Source organism: Fukomys damarensis, unplaced genomic scaffold, assembly GCF_012274545.1.
Source record: "Fukomys damarensis isolate Sample0158 unplaced genomic scaffold, DMR_v1.0_HiC HiC_scaffold_19, whole genome shotgun sequence".
NCBI lineage: Eukaryota > Metazoa > Chordata > Mammalia > Rodentia > Bathyergidae > Fukomys > Fukomys damarensis.
In genome coordinates, this window is record NW_022900931.1 from 19,686,517 (window position 1) to 19,711,136 (window position 24,620).

Genomic DNA, 24,620 nt, shown 5'->3' on the forward strand with positions numbered 1-24,620 from the left:
CTACCTGGTACAATGAGAATAGTCATGGGGTCAGAAGACTGGTCTTTGAACCTTATGTCTCTCATTTGAGGTTTCATGAGAAGTTAGCTACAGAAAGAGGTATCAATTGTTCTCATCTGTTAAATTAATGTTTGAACTAGATGAGCTGGGAAACTGCTGAAATTGCATGATTACTGACTAGGTAATTGACTATCAGTAAATATAAAATCATTTACTAAATGCACTCAAACATTATTAATTCAGAATTATAATAATTGAATTATAAATCTATAACAAATTGAATATATGAAATGTTATGGCACAAATAAGCATGCACACACACAAACACACACACACACACACACACAGAGATTTCTACAGACGAATGGGAGCAACTAAAGTTTATAAATGAAATTTTCTTAAATGAGTCCTAATTTATTATTGGCCAAATTATTTCTTGCAGACTAAGAGAAGTTATTTTTCAGGGTAAAGGTTTACAATAATGTCCTCTAAGCATATTGAAGTTCACATTCAGGAACTCTCCCTGTACCATCTTCTGCCTACACTTCAGTATCTCAAAGCCACATGGGATCGAAAGTGACAACGACTTCTCAGGGATCTACTAATTAAAATTATTCTTTTCAGTTGGGAGAATAATTAGAGATGATATAGCTGTAATATATTTAAAAAGTGTTTCTAGGGCTGAGGATTTAGCTCAGTGGTTCTGCCACCTGCCTCACAATCGCAAGGACCCAAGTTCGATCTCCAGAAGCAAATAAAAAAGTGTTTCTATGACAATGTAGCACGAGTAAGCCTTAGTGAGTAAAGGAATAATGAAATGACTGAAACAGTAAAATGAAGCAAACTGAAGGACAAGCAGTTTTGATAAACTCAAGGGATTATTATTTGAGTTGACATAAAAATTTCCAGTCAACTTTCAAATTTTAGAGAGCATCAATATTTAGCCCTTTTGTTATGTAAATATGACTGAGTAATCCGAATCTTTCCCCAACATATGAATGGTCATATGTGGCAAACAGCAATATTCACATCTATATTTGTTTTATCTCTGAGTATATAGTTTTGGTGTTATTCTCATATTCAAGGTTTATATGACCAACGGTGTTATCTCTGCAATTCTTCTCTTTTTTGTTGACTGAATTCATTGCGTGAAGAGAGAAAACTCACATTAGCACAGTGGGGCAGGATTGTAGAATGCTGAAAGGAAGAAGAGAATAAGCCTCTGAAGAAAAAATGAGACCTTCTTCCCTGATAAACCTTTATTATATCACTGCCACTAGATAAGGTTCAGCCATTAACTCTGCAAACCATCACAGACAGACATTAAAAATTTGGAAAGAATTTTATTCTGCTGGTGGTCTAAAACTAGAAAAATTCTATTGTATATTTCTCTGTGGATGGCCATTCTTGATGCATTCACTGTCTAGAACAACAGAATCACAAAGTGAGATAAATCCTGAGACTATAAAAATATACATATTGCATTTAGCATGTCCACAGTCAATTTTTGTGAAGACTGAATATGGTCTGACCTGAGATCTGCAAAGAATATTTTCTTCCAAAAAGTCCCTGGTGCTTCCAAGCACAGTCCCTGCTGAGGACACGTTAGAAGCTCCAAAATGAACAGAATGTTAAAAGCTAACGAGATTTATGAGAGTCTTTTCTTGGCAAATTTGACAATAATTAGTGTCTATTAAGTTTTTTAGTTACATAGTAAATGAAACAGACATGATATTTATGTATATATATTTGACCTTTAGCAGGAAAATTATGAATATAAATACTGATGAATACAGATATGCTTAGGAGAGAGAGAGAGAGAGAGAAGAAAGGAGAAAGGAGCGAGGACAGGGAAGATGGAAGAAATTGAATTTAACTTCTTTTTTTTTGGTACCAGGGATTGAACTCAGGACCTTGTGCTTGCAAGGCAGGCAGTGGAACCACTGAGCTAAATTCTTGGCTCCTTAACTTCTCACTACTCCTTATTTACTCACTTGAACCAACCCACCAGAATAGATGATATAAATACATAATCTAATAAATACAAAGGCAGACTTTTTTCCCTAAAAGTCTGTGGTACATATAACTGTCGATCATCACCCCCTAGCATGATAAGAACTTGTTTAGAACAATGTAATAGTTTGGCATTGTTGCCATAAGCATCCAGTGATGTTCTGCCTTTCCTGATTATCCAGAGCAGTCACAATGATGGTTTTCAAAAAGCTAAAACTACCCGAACCATATCCTCCAGAAGCACACATCCCATAACCCTGATAAGGCCCACCATCCCTGTCTGCCTTTCCATTGTTATCTGGTATTGTGTACTCCTTCTCCCTCTGCTACAATCACAGAAGTCTTCATTTAGCCCTGTGAACTGGCCAGATTTCTCCTGCTACCTGATTATGCAAATGTTGTCTCCTTTAACTGGAAAGTTCGTTGTATATTTTCATCACCTAATTAACTCCTAAACACACTTCCTGCAAAAATGAAATACCATTCTTTACAGAATCTTTTTTGACCCTGAGTTCAGTCAAAATTTTATTACAGATAGCCATAGCGTTTATATTCATTTGCATGGTTACATGGTCATCTGATTAATATATACATAGATATCCCCCCAGAAGACTGAGAATTAAATAAGGATCATTTTTCTTTCTTACAGTTGTAGGACAAAGAGAGTACTTGGCACCTATTACATACATAATAAATTTTACTTGAGAAGACACAATTATTGTCTTCATCATCATTACTATTTGATAACTTAAATTTTGGGTCATATACAACCAAAGAAACATATTTAAGAAAAGTATCCCTTCAAATAATTATCTGTAGTGGTTTTCAATGAACTAAAAGTACTGGAAATTAACAGTGGACAATCTAAGCTTCACGCTGTTTAAACAGACAATACGTGTTTAAAGGAAAAAAAACAAAAATTTACCTTAATAAAGTTATTAATGAATGTGCAATGTTAGATTACCACAGCTAAAACAGCAAGAGGAAAAAGATAACTTTAACTTCTAGCATAAAAGAGGAAAAATAACAATCACTAATTGAGTTCCAAGAGGGACCAGACATTATTTTAGAATTCCCATTTAAAAGGGTGGTGATAACATTAAAGTTAGTATTTGTTCATAGTAGGTACACATTAGTCACACAATAATCATCCAGTTCAGGATGCCAAGGGGGATATTTTCAGCAATGGTTTAGAGCATCCCAATGGAATCAAGTTCAATGTGAAGCTCTCAACCCAGAAAGTTCTTTCAGTATGTTTCACTTTAGGATATATGTCGTCATATCACAGAATGCAAACCTATGGACATAGAGAAATATATGTTTATTTAATTCATCTCATTATTAAACTGAGTTATGTCAGTAACTATAAGCCTACATTATCAGCTATTTGGGTATACTGAATAAAGGAAATGAAAATTAAGGACATGAAATAATATCATATAACATACAGAAGACAGTGTTGTACTGAAAAAACGTGAACTTAAATTCCAAAGACATCCATTGTTATGGGAAGCTGAGGCAGGAGAATTGCAAGTTCAGGGTCAGCCTGAGCAACATAGAAACTTAACAAGACTCTATCTAAAAGAGGGAAGGAAGGAGGGAAAGAGGGAGAGAAAGAAAGGAAGAAAGAAAGGGGGCGAGAGAGAAAGGGGCAGCATAACTCAATACAAAAGCACTGGATTCAAACCCTAGTACCAAAAAAAAAAAAAATTCAGAGATGTAATGTCAAATTTTGGATTATTCTATAATTCCAATTCAAAATTTGAAGAAAGAAAAGATGCCTGATACTATTAATCAGTAGAAAAATCTAAATCAAAACCGCAAAAAGGTATGCCTATAACAAAACAACACTAAAAGTTCTGTTTGTTGAGGATATGGAGAAATTGGAACTATGCTACATTTCTGTTAAGAAAGTGAAATGGTAGCGTCACCATGGAAAAAGTTTGGTAGTTCATTGGAAAGGTAAATAGAGAAGTACCCAGCTGTCTTACTTAGGCACAGAGCCAAAAGAACTGAAATTAGGCACCTAAAGGAACTTACATGCATAAACATTAATAGCAGCATTACTTATAATAGGCAGTCCATGAAACAACCTAAATGTCCATCAATGGATGAGTAATTAAACAAAATAACATCAATGGACTACTCCTTAGTTATAAAAAGGAAGCACTAATATACACAGCCACATGGATGAATCTCAAAGACAGTATCCCAAGTGAAAGAAACCAGATATAAAAGGTCACGTATTCTGTGATTTTATTTATATGAAATACAAGACTAAGCCAATTGATAGGACCAAAAACAGGTTTTTGATTGTCAGGGGCTGGTGGGATAGAAAAATAGGGAGTGATATTTTTATGAGGATGTTTTCTTTGGGGATGATAAAACTCTTTTTGGAACTATACAGAAGTAATGGTTGCACAACATTACAAGTGACTATGCCTCTGGATTTTACACTTTAAAATAGCTAATATGCTGTGTGACCTACAAAATGCAGAGCCTTTTTGAATGGCCACATAAGGAACTCAGACAATCTTCTACATATAAACAAATAATAAAACTAGACAAAAGTATCAAAAAACAATATTTCAGGATCTACAAACTGATTAAAGTTTACAAATAGAGCTCAACTGATGAGAGAGGAATTATTAAGGTTCAAATAATAAATGAGATTTTGTGGCGTTCCATTTTAGGGCATACTCCACCTCCATTACCAGGTATCCCCTCTAGATTGTTAATGCAGTAACATACGTATATCAGAGTATGGCAGCAGTAAGGTACAATAGCTGCTCTAGAGACAGAGAAGTAAAGATTTTGAGGAAAATTTGAAAAGGCCTCTGTCTTGAGGTATTTGAAAGAATAGCAATTTGGGGTACCAAGTAATCAAAAAAGGCCAATATCCTGACTGATGTGAGGTTACAAAGCTGACAGGGAAAACCTACAGAATGAACAACAACCAGAAATTTCACAGCCATATCTAGAAAGAGGCACACAGAAAACCAAGAAACCATGACCCACATACATACACAAACAAAAGAAGCAGCTAATCCAAACCACGTCTGCGGATCACCAGGGGTTAGGGTTGGCAGACTAAATTTTTGAAATAGCTATTACAAGTGTGGTCAAATGAATAAAAGAAATTGTTTTAAAAATGAAGAGCTGGTCATGGTGACACATGTCTGTAATTCCCATACACAGAAGGCTGAGAAAAGAGGATTGGGTGAGTTTGAGGCCAGCCTGGGATATATAGTGACTTCAAGACCAGCTCAAACTACATAGTGAGACTTTGTCTTAAACAACAACAAACACCAAAAGCCAAAAATGAAGAAAGTCAACCATAGTTCATCAAATATATAATTTCAATCAAAACATAAAAATTAATTTTAAAAATTCCAGGGCTGCTAAACTGTAAAAATGAAAATTTTACTTGGAGGGCTCAGGAGTAGATTTCAGTAATCAGAAAAAAAAACTTAAAATTTTAAATAGATTAGTAGATATGTTCCAATCTTTAGAAGATGAAAAGAGAAAAAGGATGAATCAATATAATCATATATGGTGGTTATATATATACATAAGGAAGTCTTGGAAAGAGAAGAGGGAAAAAAGGGTGGAGAAATTATTTGAAGTAATAATAAAAAAACTTCAGAAATTTAATGGAAAGCATTAATTACTTATCAAAATAGTTCAACAAACTTGAAGTATGAGAAACAAAGGAGAACCTCATCTAAAGACATAAACATCAAGCTATTAAAAAGTAAAGATAAAAAGAAGGAAAAATAGTTATAGATTACAAAAGAATGCTAGAACTGTTTGTATTCTTTCATTATTAAAAAAATTAAGGAAATATCTTTGGGTTAAAAAAAACACCAGATGGTAACTTGACTCCACATGAAGAAGAAAGCAGCACAATGACAATTTAAAGATAGCGCCATATATTTTTTCACATCATCCCTTAACACTTGTTATTTCTTAGCATAACAATTACAAAACTGTATCATTTGTCACAAAACAAATAAGAATGTAATATGTGTGTATCTGTATCATAAATACATTGCATGTTAATGTATCATGTTTTATTATTATGTACAATATGTTTTATAAATATTGTGTATATATCATAAAAAGAGGTGGAGTTTAAAATAATGGAGCCAGACCATTGAGGCAGATGGATAGGTAATAACAACTTCAATCCACAGAAACAAATGAAAAACAGAAGAAAGGAACAATATGTAAGTTGATATGAAAAAAAAACTGAATACAGTTTTGCTACTTTTCCTCCCAACTTTTTTACCATGCATGAAACTGTATGAATCAGATGTCAACAACAAAGGACCAAATAGGAAATCAACCAATATTGGGAAATTAAGCACATTTTTAATTAACCCATAGGTCAAATAGAAAGGTCACAAAGAAAATGAGAAAATAGTATGAGTTAAATGAAACCAAAACAAAAAACTGTGATATGGCTGAAACAGTGATTACAGAAAAATTCAGCTTTAAGTTTTTACAATAGAAAATTATAGATATATCAAATGAATGACCAAATGTTCCATAGCAGAAAGCAGGAAAATAATAGCAAAATGACTGAAAGCAAACAGCTGAAAAAATAGGAAAGATTAGAGTAGAAAACAGCAAAACAGAAAATGGAGGAAAAAAAATCAATGAAAGCTCAGTCAGTTCTGTTAAAGAAGATCAATAAAATCGACAAACATTCAGCTAGTTGACCAAGAAAAACAGTGAGAAGACACATATTACCAAAGAATAAAAGCAGAAGAGTCACTGTTTACTTTACAGAAAGTTAAGGACTACAAAGTCACTACAGGAAAATTTTAATGCAAATAAATTAAGCAGCTGATACAACATGGACATGAAGTATGTCCCAAAAAGACACAAGTTATGAAAAAAAGAATATCATGAAAAAAGAAATAAAAATCTGAGTTGATCCATAATTTAAAATTTAATTCATAATTTAAGAGTTTCCACAAAATTGAGGCCAACCCTAGATGACTCCAGTAGTAAATTTCATAATTTAGAAAAGATACAAAAATAGTGTTGGAACAATTATATATACAAAAGCTAAAAGATGAATTTAGACCCAGTATCTCAATATAACCGAAAATTATTCAAAACTGTTCATAGATGTACATATAGAAATTAAGTCCAAAATATTTAGGTAAAGACACTACCTGACTTTAAAGCATGACACATTAAAAAGTTAGTATGTTCAATTTTAGCAAAAGTATTTTTGTTGCTCAAAAGATACCAGTAGGAATCTGAGCATGGAAAACTGTAGCCTGCAAAAAAGTTTAAAATCATTTGAAGAAAAAGGAGCTGGGCTGGGAGGGTGTGGATCCCTAGAATCCTCAGTACTGAGCATGAGAGAGACAGAGAGAGAGATTCAGATAGATTTGTATCTCAAATATATACATAACTTTTAAAGCTCAAGGAAACACACTGTCCAATTAGAAACTCACTAGAAATGTGAATAGATATTTTGTCAAAAATGATATAGGAGAAGTGGGTAAGTGCATGTGAAAAGATGCTCAGAAACATTAATCAACAGTGAAATGAAAATTAAAACCACAACGAGGTATCACTTCGAACCCATAATGATCATTATATTAAACGAAAAATGGTATATGCATATATTAGTGATAAATATGTAAAATACTGCAGACACTTTGGAGAACAATTTCCTAAACATTTAAACATGAATGTACCTTAAAACTCAGCAATTCTACCCCCAGATATACAGCCAAAGAAGAGAAAATAGACATCTACACAGACTTGACTGTAACGGTCATAGCAGCATGATTCACAGTTGGCCAAAATCATAAAAGTCCAGATTTTCATCAATTGGTGAAAGGATAAACAAAACGTTTAGCCATACCATGGCATCGTTTTCAGCAGCAGAAGGTAACAAACGGCCAGCGCACACTAAAACTTGGGGTAAACTCAAACACCTTACACTACCTAAAAGAAGCCAAACCCATCTATTATGTGATCCCGACTATAGCATACGTTCCAAAGACCAATCCATAGACAATCAAAGTAGACTTGGTCGCCTGGACCTCTAGATGTGAGCAGACACCGACTGAAGATGGATGTGACGGACTATTGGAGGATGGTGGAAATATTCTAAATTTGAACTGTGATACTGGCTACACTGTTCCGTAAACTTAAAAACCACTGAATTACATATTGAAGATATGAGACTATTAAAGTATGTGAAAGATACCTCAATGAAGTTGTTTAAAATTATGGAAGAAGTGAAACTACTGATTTTTTAATCAAGTAAATATTGGAAAAGACACATAGGCATCAACAGAACAGTTGTAAGTAATAGACTGTTTTTCTTTCTGCTGAATATCAAATTCGTGTTGAAAAAGATGTTGAAATAATACCATGCTAGTTGTCTGTTGTGCATGTTTCTGCCTCTGAGCCTTCACATCTGCCCTTCCCTCTCCGTGGCATGCAGCTCCAGAATTAGCAGGACATCTGCATGGTGCATTCCTTCAGTTCTTTAAATCCCTTGATCAACTGCCACCTCCTGGAAGAAATCTGAAATAAGCCTTCAACTCTCTGATCTTTAGTTTGTACATGTTTCCTTCATTAGATTTCTTTAAAATCCATCATTAAATAACAGAAGAGCCCTAGAACAGTACCTGGCACATATCAGGAATTCAATAACTATTTGTTCAATGAATAAATCATGTCACCAATTCAACTGCAATCATCAATAATGTATCTTGAAACTATCATTTAACAAACTATTAAAAATGAAAGAGATTAAACACAAGAAAAATGTGCATATTTTTCATTTATCAAAGCGTGGAAAATTTATAAATTTATAAAATTTACTTAAAAATATAAAATATAGAGAGGAAAAAGAAATCTCCAGAAGTGACATGTTTGAACTCACTATCTCTATCAGGGCTAGGTTCTTCACCGATACCATTCTGGATTTACTCCAGTGGTGAGGTTATGAGCAGGTCATTTCAGTACACCATTGGTGTCAAAGACTTGTATTGTGATATCACTGAGCAAAAATTATTATCCTGATCCAGTTGGGAAAGCTTTTTGTCAGAGCACCCTGGTTTCTCTTAGGCACATAAAGAAAATCCTAGTACTTTAATCAGGATAGTAAAACACACAAAGAATATTACAATAGAAGATTGCCTTAGAAAAAAAGGTTTAAGATAATTATTTTCATATTCTATCTATAGTGATAAGAAAACAAAAATCTGGGAAATATTAGGGGCCAAATGAGTTTCTTGTTGTCCTTACTCTAGAATCAATACCTTTCATCAGAAACTCCTGGTTTCTTTGCCTTTACCACTTTCTAAGGGAGGTGCCATATATTTTGTTTTCTTTTGGTAGGTGTATAAGGAGAAATGGAAGATAAAGTTTCTAAGTCTCTGTCTCTCTCTTTTTTTCCTTCTTCTGCAGAGCTGGATATTTGTAAAGATCACAAGTTCTGCTTTTTATCTATTCTGAGGCGAGAAGCGTCTATCTCTGTCCAGTTCTTCCCTGACTGAGGAAGTAAATCTGCCTAATCCTGGAAGTAAATATTAGCCAGATCCCCTGTGCATATTTTCTAATACCACTTTTATCAGTAAAACATCATCACGTTCTTTTGTATCATAGCTGGTTCAAATAATAAAAATCAGGCAGAGATATGTACATCAATCTTTCTCAACTTCAAATGCATCTTAATTGATCAGTTTTAATATCTTACCCAAAGAGACAGTGGCAATAAAATTAAGGAGTACTAACGTCCTTACTTTTGTATATTTCTAAATTATTTAACAATATATAAGATTTCTTATTTCTTAAATAGTGTAGCAAAGTCTTCCTAAATAAATTGAAGGAATGGGCTGACAGATAAAGTGTATCTTCTGTGGCATAAACCCCTTTGATATTTTTAAGTATAGCTGCCACTCAATAAACTTGAAATGATTATAGAGAGAAATGACTATAAAGACCAGAAAATACCTGAAATAAAAGACTTAGATTGCTCTTTTTCCAGTCTACTAATTTAGGGACAGTTTGATCCAAACCATTTGAGATGACAGGAGTAAAGAATGGATGAAAAATGGATGAAGCTACTTTTACCAAAACACTTTAAAGATTTTAGGTGCACATTTTGTAGACTATTATGCCAAATAAACAACTACTCTAATATAAAGGACCCATCGTATCAATTATTATCACTGTCAATCAGGGAATGAAAGCATTCTACAATGGTCCTGACAGAACTGACTATTATGATTGTTTCTGCAATGTTAGAAACATGTAAATGAAGACACTTCAAGAAGATTTTGACACAACAGGTTTAACAGATAGGGCCTAATTATGTCAGTCAATGGAATTCAATTACCAGGAGGATGGGTGGACATCCTAGATGCAGAGTTTGGATTAAAGTCGTCCATATATTTCTGAGATCTGGCTCAAACAAAAAAATCCAAGCTCTTAATTTTCTAAGATTATTTCTTTAAGGTTCTATGACTATTTTAGTATTATTGGAAAACTCAGTAGAAAAATAGTGGAAATGAAAACTTTTGAAATACACCATTTTCATATATATAACTTAAACATTAATATTTTAATAACTTGCAAGTAAATTTCTACGTTAGTAAAGAATTTTTTTTCTCTAAATTAACATATGGTTTCCACTTAACAGAGTGGTCAATGGCTAGTCTCCAACAATAGCTTCCCAATGAACCGTGCTGTCAAGCACCAGTTCCAATGTAAACTAACCTCACTTTAAGGTGAAGGGCTGGACTTCTGGCTCATTTTTTGACCAGCAGAATGTAGTAGAACTGATACTGCATGTTTCTCAGGCTAGGTCGTAAGAAATCTTGTGGCTTCCACCGGGTCCTCTGAAATGCTCCATCTGGAAGAAACCAGCTATTGTACCATGTAGCAGATTGTCACCTTACTTGTAAGGGATAGCCACATGTAGAACTACATACAGGGACAAAGACAACAGGCTCACTCCAAGGTGTTCGAGCCATTTCAGCTGAAATACCAGACAGAGATAAGAAGTCATCTTATACACGTAACCCAGTCAGGATTTCAGAAGACTCAGCTCTTGCTACCACATTCTTGCTACTACGTGGGATACTCCAAGTGAGAGTGGTCCACTAAATCTAATCAAATACAGCTCTAAATAAATAAAATAGGGTATAGAGTTGAAAGAGGTCAACATCAGGCAGTCAGAGCCTTACCATATTCTTAGGCTGTTATTCGCTACTTACTTGATATTAAAGGAAACACAACTTCTCTGCATCCCTATATTAAAATCTGTAGAATGAAAAGACTAGATCTAGATCTGAAAGTCATTGAAGAAATTCCTGGAATGTACAAATTACTTCAGATATAGAGGATAAGTTTATGAATATATATTTAATTTTGGAATGTAAAGGTGTTTGGTTTGCAGCAGGTTTTCACAGGAAAAGATTTAATAGATCACAACATCTTTAAAGCTTTCATCTTGGAACTTTACTTATTTTGTGAAAATCAAAGAGACAGAAGCTTACCAATGGACTATGGTGATCAAGAATTTTTACAACCGGCCATGGTGGCACATGTCTATAATCCCAGCCCTCGAGGAAAATAAGGCAGGAGGATCCAAGTACAAATGCACTTTGGGCAGATTAGCTAATTTTAAAAGATTCAAAGGGGCAAGGTATGTAGCTCAGTGTGGAGACTCTGGGTTGAATCTCCAGTAACACAAAAAAAGAAACAAAAGAAAAAGAAAACTGTATAAACTAGAGCTATTTTTAAGGAGTTTTAAATCTTTGTTTAATCAAAATGGTACTGAGAGCTCATTTATCCAAATAACTTCCGTAAATATTTTTACCCAGTGTCTATATTATGAAATGAATTTTGAAAAACTAAAGAAGGAATAATGAACAAAGTAGTGATTTCTTACTGTAATTATTTCATGGGTCAGGTATTCTTCCAAAGAATGCATCCTCCAATCTGCCTTCCCTAGTAGGGCCTCTGTTACACAGAGTTTTCTTCCTCCAAACATCCAAAGTCAGTCTAAGCTTTGGATTCAGTTCACAATTGCAGAAAAAGTATAATATCTTCATCTTTTCTTCTCAATGAAACAACTACCAAATTTTTCAGTAGCAACAACTATGTACAAAAATGATTTTATCTTCATTCAGTATTATATGTCAAGATTTTCAGAGCCAAGAAAAGTTTGTTGACCTCTGCCCAGTAGGGCACAAGTCCATAGGGGCAGGATTATCTATTTTTTGGTAACAACTTCTGTTTTGAAGAGTAGTAAGAGATACTGACAGTTCTGGGTCATTTTCACAGTTGCCCCATTGTGGTAACAACTCCTTTGTTGCTCATTCTTCATGCTGTGCCTGCAACCTGGTTCATGCCTGAGTAGACTGGAGATAACATCACCTTAACACTGGAGGCATGGGTTAATGGTAACTCTTCCAAAGTAACAATTAGGATTAAATAAATTGGAATACGTGATAAGTTTCACTTTAGGTTCGCTTGCATCAGCCCATTCATTGGGTAAACTTCTTAAATTATACTTAAATTAGGAATTTTTTAAAAAGAATGGGTATTAGTGTGAGCCACTCCCTCTACTTTTTGACTTAAAGACTTTTCTCCTATCAATTGCTGATAAGAAATGTAACAAAAACATTTAACTGATATATCCTATGTCACAATCACTGAGCTGAACATTATTACTATATCTCATTCTAATTTTTATTCAATTCTTGAAGATTCGTGTCATACCACTATACCACTTTTTCTAAGTTTTCATTTTTTGTGAGCCATTACACATTAATAATTCTTTAAAAAACAGGTTTTCCTCAAATTTCAAACTTCAGCGGAATAACCAGAATAGTAAATTGAAGAATCACAATTTTTAAGTGGGACATTTAGGAGACAAGGTGATGTTCAGTTTTATTTAAGCAATTTCCTTCCACAGTAATACAGTTTGGTTGTTTGTAAGACATAACAAAAAAAATTCACATTCATGAGATTGACTTCCAAGTCAACCTCAAAAAAGGTAATTTTCATTAGACATGTTTCTCTGCACTGGAAAATATCACGATGAAGTTCAATATAATGAAATTTCATATGACCAGGAAGTCTCTTATCTATTGTCCACACATAATTTTCTTTCTAATTTACAGGAAGAAAAATGTGAAAAAATTATCAAATGATGGGTTTGAATTTCTTTCAAAATTCATCATGCAAAATAAATAAATAAACAGAAATGAATGGAAATATTTTGTAGTCATTCCTTAAATCAAATTTGTAACTTCAAAATCACAAAATTTTTGCCCCATAAATGTGGGATTGGCGCATGTTACTTTTGACTTCATAAATAATACCAAGTATCGCTACATCTTGTCTAAGAAATCTCCAAGGAAATCAGAATGCTTTAGTGTGAGAAATCAGCAAGTGGCACTCTTTCCTCTACATCCACCTTTTCAAAGCAGAATATTAGAAGTTACATCTTATTTGGGGCTGTGGGGGTCTTGAGTAAGCAGTGATAAGTCAGTATTGAAGACAAGGGACAGCACTCATACATCAGAAAAGGACCAAGGTGTTCTAAATCTCTTAAATACATGTACTCAGCTGCATTGTCTATTATCTACACCCACATGGATAAGTAGCTATCGCTACGTCATGTGATAATTACTGCACTCCTATGCCAGACTAGCATTCTGAAGTTACTGAATCTCCCTAATCCAACATGAGCAAAACTAAGTTCCTGCACACCAGAACTGTCTTCGTATTTTGATTTTCCTTCTCAAAAGTTAATCAACCAACCCTTAAGCTCAAGACACTGGTTCTGTATTCAACTTTGGTCAAGCTGAGAATAGAAATTAAATGGCCTGACTCTGCAAACAGATGAGAAAAGAGACACTGGTGTTTTCTAGGTGAATAATTTGTAGTTCATATATTTTTTGCAAAAAAAAAAACCAAAAACCAAAAAACAAAAAAAAAAGCAGCTCTTCTGAGCAGTGTTGACTTACTATTTGTCACAGTACTTGTCTGCATTTCTAGGTAACTTACTAAAAACTGTTCAGTAAAAACAGAGGTACTGAAAACATTTCCCCTTAAGACTAAAACAGCTTAATGATTTCAGTGAAAAAGACTCACCTTAAGATAAGAAGTAACCATTGTATTAGCTCGGTCAAAAGAGGACTCCTAAAACACATCTGCATATATGTACTCACTACCATTCCCAAGACTAATCCGGGTTTCACAAACATTAGGAAGATGTTCCAGCCTTTAATTGTAACATGCTATTTGCTAATTGTCCTTTATGTAGTAAGAGGTTACCAGGGGGGCGCTTTTGCTACAGTGAACTAATTTCCATCATGAGTTTCATATGAGGGATCCAAGAGTGTATTGGAAAGTTTCTCTGATTTCCTGCAAACGCTGAAAAAATAGAAGATGGTTTCAAGGGCTTAAATTTGAGATAAGAAGCAAGGTTTTATGGTTACTTTTATCCATGAGGTAGAATAAATATTAGAATAAATTACATTTTATTTTTCATGGGTGAAGGAAGGGCAGGGATAAGGGGAAAAAATGAGAACAAAGATCTGCGATGAATGTAACTGTACTAGATACCTAAAATGTACCAATAAACTCAATAAAAGAAAAATAAATAAATTAGTTTTCATAGTTTCCTAAGACCACTTACAAATCTCATTCAAGTGTGACAGCAAATCTGCAGGTCCCAGGAGGGTATCATGGGAATAAGGAAGCATAGGTAGGCTAAATGGCTGGATGAGTGATAAACAGAATCAGTTTAGGTAGGTGTCTTTCTCCCATGTTCAAGAGACAAGAGCAATGGGTAATAACTTTTGAAGAGAAAAATTTATTAGACTATTAGCATAAAGACACCTGAAATTCTTAGTAACTTATAGTTTTTATTATAAGGCTTATTTCCCTTTTATTGGGATCACATTTAGGAAAGAACTGATGAGGAGACATGAGGAACATATGAAACGTGGATTCAGGAGGCCATTACAGAAATGGAAAAAGAAGATGTGGGTTTTTTATACCATGAAGTACTACTCTGCCATAAAGAAGAATAAGTTTTAGACATTTCTAGGTAAACAGATACACCCTGAGGCCATACTCTTCAGTGAGATAAACTGGACACACGTTTAAATACTGCATTTTCTCTGGTGTGAGAAATCTAAGTATAAATAAGGACCCAAATGTATACTAGATATTTATTTCATTAATGTCTTCTATGGCTGAAAAATTCAGATCAGCCAACATTCTCTTCTGGAGCTTCCGTTAACTGTGTCATAACACACACCCTTCCTGAATACCTGCTCATTGTGCGGGATGGCAAACCAACCAGTAAGACATGATGCTGAAGGCATTATGTTCCTCAGAGGCTGCGGGTTTAGCCAACTGAGATTTCTAAGCCTCTTGGCCTGATTCTTTCCGCTCCTGTGTCATTCACGGCTCTTTCTCTTGTGTCTAACAAAAGTCAGTGGACAGTCTGAGAGCAGCACACATAGCATTAGCAAAATATATGGTCATCCTCTCTTAAAGATCTCAGGGCTTGATGTACTACAAAGCAACTGGAACTGAGAAGTTAATAAATCTTAATTTGGGGCAGATTCAATTGATTTTAGTTCACTGGAAAGACCAATCATATGTGTGACCATAAGAACACAGTAGGTTTGGGGGGAAAAGCAGCAAAGTTTAAATTAACTCGACAGATAAGAACTGGATCCAGAAGTAGCTTCTTAAAGTCATCAATTATTTAATATGAAATTTAGAATGACTTCCTACATTTACAATATAGGGGTCTTGTCCCTAATATAGACTACACAGTGTTGAGAAGCAAAGTATATTATTTCATTAAGTGCTTTGGGGAGAAGGGGATTTAGAGGTAAAACTGCTGGCTTTGTGTGGCAAGGTCATGACCTTTGACAACTTTAGAGCTTACCTCTTTCATCTTCTCACTCCCTTGAGACCCCTAACTTGCAGAAGAACCAAGCCCCTAAGCCTGGGCTAGACAGAATTCAGCATTGTTGTAGAGCTAGATTCTCTCTTTCCCTCTCCCTCTCTTTCTCTCTCTCTGTCTCTCTCTTTCTCTCTCCCTTTTTTCCCCCTCTAAACAAAACAGATCTGAACTGAGCCAAGGAAACAAAAATGTATTGTTCCTCGCAGATGGAAGCCAGTGTCGCCTAGGTAACCAGATTAATCTCCTTTTTCTCTCCCTTCCTCTCTTGTAGTGCGGTAATCGGTGGGCTCTTTTCACAAAAAAGCCAGCCTCAAAGCTGGGGCTCTAACTAGGTTCCTAATTAGCTGCAATTTACAATGAAGACAACATGATGAGATAATAGAAATTTGCAAAATAATGACATACCTCAGCAAAATATTCCTCCTCCTAAGAACCATTTTTATACAAAAACAATAAAGAGGGCCCTTCTAAAGCAAAGCTGGAAAATGGTGGTGTATTATGTGACACAGAACATTATTGTTCGCCTCTTGTTCCCCCAATCAACAGCTTATTGTTTGGCATCTTAAATAAAAATGACTCAAATACAGGCCACATAATGATCTCCATTGCGCTAATACACTGTATATACTGAGTAGTCAAAAATGTACGGGAGCCAATGCCAGCGGGGCTGATAAAGTAGCAGGGCCCAGGGAAGGTAATTTACAATACAATGCAATAAGCATTATTACTGCTCTTAATCACACATATCTTTCTGATTCCTGTCAGGATGCAACTCTGACATCAGAAAAGGGCAACCAAAAGGAGGACTGCTAGTTAATGAAATATGATGGATCACATTTGTTTTCATGTGGTGGTTAGCTCAAATGAAGCAGCCTCCAGACTGTTAGCCAACAGTATTCTCTTGTGTGACATCAAAGACTACCATTCAATGGGGGCAGAAAAAAAATCGCAGTAAGACAGCACAGAGGGAGGAGCTCCTAGGAACTGAAAGAACCATTAATAGTAATCTCTACCTTATGTCCAAGAGAACAGAGCATGAGGAAAAAAGGCCAAGGCCAACCATCACTGATTTCACAATGAGGATCATCAGCACCTTTGCTGCTTTAGGGAGAATGGCACAGCTAACATGCAATGGACAAGATGTGACATTTTGCTGTACAGGAGCAATTTGTCACCAGTGACAGGAGGTGCATACCCTCATGCCTTGTCTGAATCAAGATTACAGCATACTCTGAAACATGGAATCCAAAATAATAAAACAGAATCCAATGCCATGTTTTGCATAACAAGAATCATTCATAAATGGCAACAGATTGTCTAACCAATCGGGGGGGAAAAAACAACCATACACAAAAAGTAAGTCCACATTTGCTTATGGACTAGTAATTGTGAAGAGTACAGCTGCACATACTTGAGAACTAATGGCTCCTGGACTTCCCCATAAATAACTGCTGACTAAAAACCAATTGGCCAGAGACAGAAAAAGCATTAACCCCTTGGTCATTTGGCCCTCAGCAACAACAAGACAACTAGATCCCCTCACAGAGTAATTAAAAGGTAACAAGTAGGACAGATTAGAGAAGGTGCCAAATGGGCTCTAATGACTTTGGAGGAGAAATTGTTGTATTTGGTAATAACATTTGCAGAAATGCAAAAAAGGAAGACCATCTGGGTGTATCACAACCCCAAAGATTTTGGCATCCATCTTTTGGAAATGTGGCCATAATATCTTGACTTGCACAGGGCTAGCAACCTTTTCCAAAGATTTAAAAAAAAAGAGAATTTCAGCCAAGAGAGAAAGAGAGCAAAAGTACGTGACACAGTGCTGAAAGCAAAGGACTGGTGGTCATAAATATCTGGGTTTCTACTCCCACATTTTTCAATAGATTTGACATTTTTGTAAAATGGGATCTTCACACCAACCAAGGTTTACTTCTGAGTTTTAGTAATCTTTACAAGAAATGTTTGCATCTATATAATCATTGGATGACTCAATATACTAATTATGATGGACATAATGAAAATGAATGCACTAAGCATTGAACAACTGTATATGGTCTTAGAAAAATGTTTGAGTTTGAAGCATTATCTAGCCTTGTGTAGCCTCTGCTCCTATCCAAATAAACTGTCAATCCTTGTTTATTTAATTAAGATTGTTTGAAGAATTATTAAGAGCAAACATATCAACTCCTCTTCATCCCTGTGATCCCCTCCACCAAAAGTCCCTTCCTGAAATAACACACAATCTGCCTTTTCTGCTTGCCCAGCCTGGGGCAAAATCATGCAACACACAATTCAGAGCCATTACCCTACCCACACTTGCACTCTTAACCCCTGTTAAGAATCTTCTTGCCAGGGATTTAGACCATGGTTCCACTGGCTGCCTTGTAAGTGCAAGGACCTGAGTTCGATCCCTGGTACAAAAAAAAAAACCAACAAACAAACAAAAAAAAACACACACACAATCTTCTAACCTCTCACTGACTTTTGTAGCTGTTTCAAATCTTTATCACTTTCTGTCCTTTACCATTCCCATCACTTTTAACCACATTTTCCTTGGAGAAGTACTACCTGCCCATCTATAACCATCATTCTCCTCAACTCTCCTTTGAATATCTATGCAAAGTCAGAGGTTGAAACATCTTTCTCGATGTTTGAAAGGAAGTTCCCATGTGTGGGTGGGATCCATTCTGCTCACGTAACCTCAGAACCTGACTCCATCATCTCCCAACAATTCCTATCAGGTCCTGTGTTCTACCAGCTCATCTTCCTTAACATCATTCTGGTCCTGTTCATTCCTTCAATCATGCCTTCATCTCCTATTAACTACCTACCTACCATATGCTTTCTCAGATTCTTCTCAGCTCATTCTCTTTGGTCATGTCATCTTAGCATAAAAACAGATTTAAAATACAGATGAAATACATTCAGTATTTACCTCACGCTGTGTTACTGTTTCATCAAATGCTTAGAAAAATGCATCTACGTTTTTAATCTACCTATCAACAAAGAGCTGAGACTATTATAAGAATTAAAAACACAATATTCAACACATTTGAGACATCAATCTCAATGTCCTAATAATAATGAAAGTACTAGACTCATAGGTAGTCAGAAAGAGAGGAAACTTTTGGTGTCTTTGAATGAGTTGGAAAAGAGATCTAAACAGCAAAGGAAGGGCTTATGGTAAATTAAAAGCAGAACTATAATCTGATGTAAGATTCCCTAACTCCCAGTACAGTGCCCTGTCCTCAAGAAATCATATTCTACTCTCTGAAATACTTTCCCCTTTACACATAATTGTATCAAAATTTAACAAACATAATATAATATTGAGCACAATTATAGGAAAAGACCAATTTGAAGTACTATAGTGCATTTAAAGTGTTTTCCAGCCTTTAATTGTATGGATAACATCTAGAGATGTCTACACATGCAAAATTTTCAAAGAGCCAAAAACAGAGATCAGAAAAATAAATTACCAACTCTGAGATTTGAGCTGGAATATGTAAATACAGGATTATAGAATTTTTTTTAAGTTTAAGAGAACCCTCCAAACCATAGGCCTAACTTCCTGTTATTTTTGTTGTTGTTGTTGTTGTTGTTGTTGTTGTTGTTGTTGTTGTTGCTGCTGTTGGCTAATTCTAAGGCCTGAGTCTCAGAAAGGAAAAGATCATACTGGAAATGAACAGCTATGTTTACTACATTCTACATCTTTGCCCAAGCTAAACTATATAATAATGAAAAGTTAATTTATTCTACGTTAGCCGGACACTGGAAGGAGAAGAAAGCTACCTCTAGAGTTCCTTAAAAATTCTCACAAGTTCAGGGAAACAGTGGTTAATTAATGCGTCAGTGTTTAGAGCTGATCTACCACTATAAGGAACCCTTTTCTTCTAGAAAGAGGATCAGTAACTCAGCAGTTTGGAGCTCGATTTTCCTCAACATTATTTGATCTAAGTCTGTACATTATATTTCTGTTCTAAAATATGAGAAGCAATTAAGGGAATGAAGGCAATTAAGAACTTTTACCAAAGGGAAAAAAGTTATTACCAAAACTCCACATGGATGCATGCTTTCAGGGTCCACCCTGGATGCCAAAGCCATTTTGGTGAAGCAAAACTATAATTAGGTCCTTCCAGTAATTAAATCCCTTTGAACAAAGTAGAAGACAGAACCACTGGATACTGAATTCTGGAATAATGGATGCCATAGTACAGCAATTTCTCAAGTGATTTGCTCTTTACAAATTTTGGCTGGTCAACGTTAAGACATCTTGCCTTTCAGAGGCACCAAGCTCTGTAGAATCTACAGGTGAAAAGGGGTCTGAGTGCTTCGACATGGACTTCATAATCAACCAACTTTCCATGCTCCTTGAAGATGTGAGGTACAGTTTAAAATCCATAGCTGAAATTGTTACTTAGGTAATCTCTTTAGTCATTATACTTGAGGATACTTGCACAGACCTGGGAGTCACTGCACCTTACCTCAAAGTCAAAACAAGTAATACGCACAAAGAAACTCTCTCAGCCCAGAATTAACATCGTTCAGGCAGTGCTCTTTACTTAAAAGGAAGAAAACAATTAAGTGAAACCTTGAAGTAATCTCATTCTGCCTGTTTAGCCTCTTCATCCCTCAATGTGTGGTTAGCAAGTGTGGCAATCAGGGCTAAGGCCTGCTATCATTCAGCCTTAATTAAAAAAGACACAAGCAGTGGAGCTGCGAATTAGAAATGTAGCTCCGCACTACCCCTGATTAATTCGAGGCTCATGTTGGATTAATAACCCCAAACAAAGAACAAAAGGAAATTGTTATGCGAATTGCAGCCCTCCCAGGCCAGACAAAGGTCAAATCACAGGATTTCAATTTCATCCGGAGTCGCTTAATCAACTCCCTCGGAAGGAAGACCATATGTAGTTCTGAAAGCCACCCATTGTAGTCTTCTTGTCGCTGGACCTGAGAGATGGCACAGTCATCCTCTCAAACTATGCTCAATCACTTCTCTTCTTTCCCCTTTAATATGACAAAAACTTCATTATTACTAGTGATTAAAGAAGAAGAAATCTGCCCTGCAGAAAACATCCCAACAACTGCTGGTTTATGGAGTATGCTGGACGCTGCTGGCACAGAGCCTACGGAGTTTGCTCCTTTCCTGAGAAAGGTCTTTGCCAGCAGCAACAGTGTCAGACCCAACACATGGGTGATATCATCGGCATTACATTGGAAGGGTTATCTGACTCCCATACAGAGGTGGAAAAATGATGACGAACAAAGGTAACTTCTGTCTATTAAATCAAAGTGCATTTAGGATACAGTCCATACATCAACTATCTGAAGATCATTCTCCAACTTTCTTTTGAAACTACTTCACGCCCCTTTCTGAATTGTACTATATAGTATCAGAAGAAGATAATTCTATCCCCTGTGGCTAGATTAGCTCCGCACAAAAAGATGACAGAGGTCTAAGTGTCTCAGGAGACCTGAGCAGCATGACCAGCCTCCTAGTCATCTACTCCAGGCATTCAGCTTCATACACTTTTGGGTTTCTCCTCTCCTAGAAACTGCACAAAAGCTTATGTTGGCTGAGAATGGCAGACTCATTAGCAAAAGGGATTTAAGTGGTTTCAACTTGTGACAACTTACACTGAAGCATTAACACTTTTCACCTTGTCAACACTAAAGTGCCACTAGTGGTGAACTCTCGGGACGACTACAACACTGTCTTCTATCATCAAGACCCAGGGTTTCCTCAGTGAAATTTCAGCAAATTAGGTAGTCCTCCCAAAAGACAAAAAGTATGATCTTTGAGGATTTTAATATGAGAATTCCAACATAGTCCTTTGGCTTAATGGAATCAGTATCTATGTCAAAGATAAGTAACAAATGTAACTTAGCTGGAGTGATCCCTTGGAGTGCTTGATGGAATGTTTCACATATGACAGATTCCTTAACCATGGACTCTAAGGATTTGTACTGTCCAGTCCAATTTGGAAAGATGTTCAGCCTCTGCTTTCTTCACAGAATACAGTAAAAGTTTTCACCTTTGTGTATTCCCACAATTTAGTCATTTAAGAAATTATTTTATTTCTCTAAACTCACATGATGCTTTATTGGGACTTTTGTTAATATATAGAGAATTTTCTAATGTATATTTTATTCATTTATTCATATATATGTTTACTCATTGAATGAAATTTTAGTGAGTGTCTGCTGTGTGTCAGACACTGTATTGGGCACTGAAGATAAAAGGATGACTAAAAGGCAGCAACATCTTTGCTATTCTGGTCTTTACAGTTCAGTCTGCAAGACAGGCAACAATCAAACAAATGAATGAAAACCTAAAATTATAATCTGATGTGTCACAAAACAGAGTACATGAAAACTTAAGGTTTTAACCTACTAAGAGAGGCTGGCAAAGATTGCCCGGAGGAAGTGACACTTTTTTTTTCCTCAGAAATGAAGTAAAAATGTAAGTTGAACTTACTGAAAGTGGGATAAGCATAAGCAGGGCCCCAGTTACTTGAGAAACAGTGCCAAGTGGAATTATTGGAAGAACACACACCTAAAACTCAGGTGATAAGTCAGAGAGCATTGCAAGCTGAGTTTAGAGGGACAGGTGCACTCTAGAACATAAAACCACCTGTAACTATATTAATGATTCCGCTATCATCCTGAAACAGAAGGGAACCTTGGAAATTCTGAAAGTGAAAGTGGTCCACATATAATCAGAATTGTGTCATCGCCATAATTTGATTAATGTTCTACCAGATCTCTAGTGGTTGAAAAAGCTCACCATAGTCCTTTCCTGGTACTGAGCAAAAATATTTTACACAGGGGAATGACACTTCCTTCCCAAATACTTGAGGGCTCACTTCAATGATATTATTGTCTTATAGATGCCCCCTTGCCTAAGTCTTAAGAACAACTGCAGAGGATGATCTTCTCAGAAAGAGAGGAACTATTTCTTAATGAAAGATAATATCAACTTCAGAAAGATATTTTCAAAGGCTTTTTAATACAGGCACTGCTAAGCCGGGCGTGGCGGCACACACCTGTAATCCCAGTATTTGGGAGGCTGAGGCAGGAGGATCGCTGTGAGTTCGAGACCAGCATGGACTACGTAGTGAGTTCCAGGTCAGTCTACACTGCTTGTTCAATTCCACCAAATGAATGAATGGCTTTTAACTTAATACCAGCCTGGAGGACGGCAGTCACTATTATAAAGATATCAATGCCCTCCACAAAACTTCTGACCCAAAGTCCAGAGCTAGCAGGCTTTCCTCATAATCATGTGGCTATTGTTTGAGTTGGACAACGTGTCAAGAGAAAATAATGATTTTTGCTTTCTGCGATACTCAAAGTTGTAATGACATTGCTTTTTCCAAACAACTCCCCTATATGAAACAGTAACTCCACCACTTCAATTTAATGAATGTAAGAAAACTTACAAATATGTCGTCATAATTCCCAGGGAGCAGTCATGCAAACTGTGTTCCCTATGTGACATGCAACTATCAAATAATGAGCATATTCAGGAAGCATATTCAGATGTTTGTTACACATGGTAGAACAGCTGCATCAACAGAGCTTTCTGAGGATTATTCTTCAAGATTGCTCTTAAAGCCACTTCACTTCCTTTCTGAAAAGTACTATTACTTGATCTGCATATTTAAAATAAACCTTAGAAGTTGGATCAGATTTAAGTTTTGTCACATTATCTGAAACCTAGAGAACCTATCCAAATTTGAGATAAAAACATGTGTAATTATACACATTTTATCTTTTATAGTTTCTAATTGAAAAAACTTTCTCAGTATAGAACTTCCTGACTCTTCTAGTTTGTAAACACTACCAAAAACGATGTTAAACAAAATAAGTACACAAATTAATCACTAATTTTCATTGTACCCCTTCCTAAAGTTTGATGTTGGCATGTACAGTGCTAAATTTAGGCTCTTTTAAGTATTTTTTTTCCCTTAGGGGAAAGGTAATAAGGGAAAAGAAAAAAATAGGAGAAAATGAAAAAGTGGAAATAAAGTTTTTGTAAATAGGGAGGGGAGGAGGGGGTGAAGGGAGGGCAGGGACAAGGGGAAAAAATGAGAACCAAGACCTGTCATGTAGAGGTACAAGATCCCAATAATGAATGTAACTGTACTGTGTACCTAAAATCTACCAATAAACTCAATGAGGAAAAAAATTTTTATCCTTACAAATGACATGGAAAAAACACAAAAGTGACACCACTTAGTTGAACAATTAACTGCACCATATATGCAGCTATGCATATATTTGTTTAATCTATTCAATTGTTTTATTTTTATCCAATTATTTGTTTTTAAAAACTGAGCCAAACAGTTTGTAATAGCTAAATCTTGGAAACAACCTATTTGCCCATCCGTTGGAAACTGGATAAAGAAGATGTGGTTTTTCTATAAAATGGAATATTACTCAGCCATAAAGAGCGAGAGAATAGATTCATTCATAGGAAAATGGATACATATTGAAGATATACTCCTAAGTGAAATAAATAAGTCCCACATGTGTAAATACCAAATAGTTTCCCTGGTGTGAATATTCTGCAACAATGCATAAGATTCTAATAAGATTACTGACATTTAGAAAT

The 24,620-nt window shown here is 35.6% G+C and overlaps 1 protein-coding gene across 8 annotated transcripts in view; it reads right to left on the minus strand.

Moving 5' to 3' along the window:
- Sox5 (SRY-box transcription factor 5) overlaps nt 1-24,620 on the minus strand; it is a 936,135-nt gene that overhangs the window by 412,756 nt on the left and 498,759 nt on the right. The window contains exon 1 of one of the 8 annotated variants that reach the window (XM_019206275.2): nt 10,774-10,795. The exons of the other annotated variants lie outside the window; for them this stretch is intronic. The gene's annotated coding sequence lies outside the window, so the exon portion shown is untranslated. Of the gene's footprint in view, nt 1-10,773; nt 10,796-24,620 lie in introns of those variants that run through there. 8 annotated transcript variants of the gene reach the window in all.